Raw genomic sequence first — 5,190 nt, 5'->3', positions numbered from 1 at the left:
TGACCGGTGTTGCTTCATACTATTGAACATGTAGAGCATCAGGGCAAACCGTGAAAAAACTACAATATGGAAAATGCAGCACCTCTGTTTTCTGCCCCACCTGAAGCTAGCTCCATGTGTTGCATATCCTCCCGAGATGGGCATCTGTTGATGCTCCTTGCTTATTTGTGACACCGTACGTGCCATTTGTTGATGCTCTCCTTGCGCCAGAACTGCGGGCCATCTGCTGCCACTCCACAGCGTCGGTTCCAGTGCCCTCTGTTGCTGCTCAACCACGTCAGCGTCGGCACAGTCCTCTACTGCAACTCACCCCCGAATAAAACCCATAAAACTCATTAATAGTCGCTAGAAGGGCGTTCTCTCGAGCGTGCCACGTCGGATTTCTACAGTGGCTCTCGACACCTCCCAGATAGAAAAATACCAGCCCAGGTAACACCTTCCTGATAGAAAAATAGCGATGGGAAACAGCGGGCGAGTGAGCGAAACAGCCAGCGACTGAACGAGCCCGCGCCCCTCCCCCTCCTCCCACTTCAGGAACCCTAGCCGCCGCCTCGTCCTCCTCCTCCCACCTCGAGCTTCCCGACGACGGTGGCGCTGGCTCAAGGCGGGGGCGGTTGGATCGAGGCGTGGGAGCGGCGGATGCGGCGTCGGTGGCGGCACGAGAAGAACATCGGTTGCAGCCAATTCGATGACCTGATCAAAACGAAAATACATCTGGTATGACTAATCTCTCTCTGTCTGTCTCTTAATGAAAAAATGACAGTAAACATCTCTACATATTCTCAGGATTAGTCGCCATTAGTCCTGGTCTCCCACGCATGTAAAAAGAGAAAACAAGGAACATGTTGAATACGAGAGTGCTACCAAAGGAAACCAATGAAAAATCATGTCGGCGTACAGCCCGCCGGCGGGGCCTGCAAAAGGCGATGTCGCTTTCTGGTGGAGGGTGGCCATGGACGTGTTGCAGGCGCTGGGGTGGCGCGGTGGCGTGAGCTCGGATGTACTCAGGTAGGCCACCTCTTGCATTCAATAGTCTATTGTAATTGTTAATCTTTTCACCCATCCGAACAGTGAGCCATAACATAAGTTCATCGGTGAACTACATTTGGCTTATCACCGGAGTCGCCGACGTTGATGCATCTCCTCTATACCGCTGCCTCCTCCTCTGCTTCGATTCTGCTCTGCGTTTTGTTTGTGCAGATAGCATAGTGGTAGCCGATAAATGTCCCCAGTACCTATGTTGAGTAGTGCATCAAATCATGTTTCTGATATATAGTCTGTAGTACTACCGTATTGGTGTCCTACATCAAAGCAATTGTAAGCAGACAACATTTTAAATATTGATTTTTTGCACTATACTTGATAGCAAAGGATATCCATGTGATGGAAGAAAAATGAGATTTATCTTGCACCTCCATAAATCTTTTTCCAAATTCAAATCCAGTCAAAATTTATACTGCTTTGCTTACTACTCCTAATAAACGATCCGAACAAGAGAGCATGCAGTTCTGCAGGGGAAGACCATGCTAATTATCATGATTGGATTTACAGGAGCGCTTCATGTGTGACAAAGATAAATAGCATTGGATGAAGCAGCTTGACGAGCTCCTCCTTTACGCTGTCGGGCGCTGGCTGCATCCAGTGTTGCCACATGCTAGGTAGTGTTATCGTGCAAGTTTAGTCTAGATGCTAAATCAAGTCGGCATTGATTATTACTATGAAACAGTTGTGTTGTGCCATGTCGAGTTGCTAGCATACTTAGAAACAAACCTAACCGACTTTATTTTTTATTATGGCAATATCATGTTATTGCTATAACTAAATGGTGATTATCTAGGTTACCTCTTGGCATCGGCAATATAGTAAAAAGATTCCAGATATCATTTAAATGCAGACAAAATATTGTTGGTAGCTGCTAAGATAAGTTGACAATGTTACCCAGTCTTCATGTCTGGACTTCCTGATGTTTTCCTTACCTCAGCAGTATTGAGGTCTGATCATATTTTTGCTGCATGACTCAGGAACATTGTGTTGACTGTTAAGTTGGACCGCGGGTTGTCTTACATGCCTATAATGCAGAGTACAACCCAAAGGTGTAATACAACTGCTGATGCTTATCCCCTTCTGCTTCGAAGCTAAATCATAGATTGAAGTTATGAACTTTGACTCCATCATCTGTTTTCTTTTACAATGTTTTGTTGCGGTTATCATGAGGATAAGGGACCCCAAGAGGACAGCTATTTGCTTCAGGAAAGATGGTATGCCCTGGAGTAAAGAGTGAAGAACACTCGAAGATTGTTGACATAGAAAATGTCCTTTGATCCTATTTCCAGCGTCGCTGAATTGCAATATAACATTTTTTCTGTTGATTTATTAGCGCAGTATGCATGGATTATCCAGAATCTTGGTCTCCCTTGATTTGGTTCAGAAGATGATGGCAGAGGTTAGTCGGGCCATAGGATCCTAGAAAATTCAGAGTTAAGGCACATATTTTCACGAGTTACTTTCCAATTTTGTATGCACAATTTTTTGGGTAGCAATATGTTTGGATTCTTGATTCAAAGCACCTATCTATCTTTCATGTCATGTCAGCCTACTGAGAAGCTCATAACAGATATTGCAGTACTAGAGCTAGAATTCATATGCTTGGAGCAGCATCTCCGGACACTCTACCGGCATTCCTTTTACCAACAATTATGTGATACGATTTCTGCTTAGCTTTTGCCTATGTTGGTCGATGATACGTCTCCAACGTATCTATAATTTTTGATTGTTCCATGCTATTATATATTCTGTTTTGGATGTTTAATGGGCTTTATTATACACTTTTATATTATTTTTGGGACTAACCTATTAACCGGAGGCCCAGCCCAAATTGCTGTTTTTTTGCCTATTTTAGTGTTTCGCAGAAAAGGAATATCAAACGGAGTCCAAACGGAATGAAACCTTCGGGAACGTGATTTTCGGAACAAACGTGATCCAGAGGACATGGAGTGGACGTCAAGAAACGAACAAGGAAGCCACGAGGTAGGGGGCACGCCTACCCCCCTGGGCGCGCCCTCCATCCTCGTGGGCCCCTCGTAGCTCCACCGACCTACTTCTTCCTCCTATATATACCTACGTACCCCCAAACCATCAGAACAGAAGCCAAAACCCTATTTCCACCGCCGCAACCTTCTGTACCCGTGAGATGCCATCTTGGGGCCTTTTCCGGCGCTCCGCCGGAGGGGGCATTGATCACGGAGGGCTTCTACATCAACACCATAGCCTCTCCGATGATGTGTGAGTAGTTTACCTCAGACCTTCGGGTCCATAGTTATTAGCTAGAAGGCTTCTTCTCTCTCTTTGGATCTCAATACAAAGTTCTCCTCGATTCTCTTGGAGATCTATTTGATGTAACTCTTCTTTTGTGGTGTGTTTGTCGAGATCGGATGAATTGTGGGTTTATGATCAAGATTATCTATGAACAATATTTGAATCTCCTCTGAATTCTTTTATGTATGATTGGTTATCTTTGCAAATCTCTTTGAATTATCAGTTTGGTTTGGCCTACTAGATTGATCTTTCTTGCAATGGGAGAAGTGCTTAGCTTTGGGTTCAATCTTGCGGTGCTCGATCCCAGTGACAGCAGGGGAAACGACACATATTGTATTGTTGCCATCGAGGATAAAAAGATGGGGTTTATATCATATTGCATGAGTTTATCCCTCTACATCATGTCATCTTGCTTAAAGCATTACTCTATTCTTATGAACTTAATACTCTAGATGCATGCTGGATAGCGATCGATGTGTGGAGTAATAGTAGTAGATGCAGGCAGGAGTCGGTCTACTTGTCACGGACGTGATGCCTCTATACATGATCATACCTAGATATTCTCCTAACTATGCTCAATTCTATCAATTGCTCGACAGTAATTCGTTTACCCATCGTAATACTTATGTTATCTTGAGAGAAGCCACTAGTGAAACCTATGGCCCCCGGGTTTATTTTCCATCATATTAATCTTCCGTCAACAAGCTATTTCTATCTTTATTTACTTTGCAATCTTTACTTTTACTCTTTATCATAAAAATACCAAAAATATTATCTTATCATCTCTATCAGATCTCACTCTCGTAAGTGACCGTGAAGGGATTGACAATCCCTTTATCGCGTTGGTTGCGAGGTTCTTATTTGTTTATGTAGGTGCATGGGACTCGAGCGTAGTCTCTTACTGGATTGATACCTTGGTTCTCAAAAATTGAGGGAAATACTTATGCTACTTTACTGCATCACCCTTTCCTCTTCAAGGGAAAACCAACGCAGCGCTCAAGAGGTAGCAAGAAGGATTTCCGGCGCCGCTGCCGGGGAGTCTACGCACAAGTCAAGACATACCAAGTACCCATCACAAACTCTTATCCCTCGCATTACATTATTTGCCATTTGCCTCTCGTTTTCCTCTCCCCCACTTCACCCTTGCCGTTTTATTCGCTCTCTTTTTCCGTTCGCCTCTTTTCCGCTCGCTTTGTTGTCATGGCTAGTCCTTTATATACTCCTTCGTCTCCCGAGAATGAAGTTATCAATTTTAAACAAAGGGGGGGGGGAGAAAATTTAAAAGATGCTTGGTATATAATTTGCAACGCTCAAAATAAATCTGCTAGAAAACAATCTACTTCCGTTCTTCTTCGCAACTTTTATGTAGGCGTCACGCCTTGGAATAGATATATTCTTGATACCATTACCAGAGGGAATTTCTTGGGTAGCCATACTTTTGATTCTAACAATGCTATGACAGATTTGTTTGGCTCTCCACCTCTTTTGGTTAATGGAACTATGTTAACTTTGAAGCATGTGATGCAAAGACTTGAAATTATTGAAAATAAAGTTGCTACCGTAGAGTTGATTGAGAATTTGGATAAAAAGATCCACAACCAAATTACCCAATATGGATCTAAGGTAGGAGTCACGTTGAATTTTTTTAAAGAAAAGGAACCCATAGTTAATGAAAGAATAGATCAGGATTCCACTAGAATCGATAAGCTTGAGGGTATCATTACCAACTTGGGGACCGCTTTTTCTTCTGCAAAGAAAACTCCAAATCCTCCTACCAAAATTGCCAAGCTTATGTATGTTCCTAAAAATAAGGGTGAATCCTCTAGTAAGGAAACTGCGGATCTCAAATCAATAAGTGTTCATCCCAATCTTTTT

At 43.2% G+C, this 5,190-nt stretch overlaps 1 long non-coding RNA gene across 2 annotated transcripts; it reads left to right on the top strand.

Moving 5' to 3' along the window:
* Positions 1–408: 408 nt before the first annotated feature.
* On the top strand, positions 409–3,558 carry LOC123497350 (uncharacterized). 2 transcript variants are annotated; one of them, XR_012203783.1, is made up of 5 exons: positions 409–717; positions 787–1,008; positions 1,552–1,658; positions 2,022–2,258; positions 2,383–3,558. It is a non-coding gene; the product is annotated as an uncharacterized lncRNA (long non-coding RNA). The 2 variants fall into 2 exon arrangements; XR_012203781.1 differs by having other exon boundaries at positions 2,378–3,558.
* The last annotated feature ends 1,632 nt before the right edge of the window (positions 3,559–5,190 follow it).

The sequence above is a fragment of the Aegilops tauschii genome, chromosome 2 (assembly GCF_002575655.3).
Source record: "Aegilops tauschii subsp. strangulata cultivar AL8/78 chromosome 2, Aet v6.0, whole genome shotgun sequence".
Taxonomy (NCBI): Eukaryota; Viridiplantae; Streptophyta; class Magnoliopsida; order Poales; family Poaceae; genus Aegilops; species Aegilops tauschii.
Note: the sequence above shows the minus strand (reverse complement) of the source record. Positions and strands in the feature narration are given on the sequence as shown.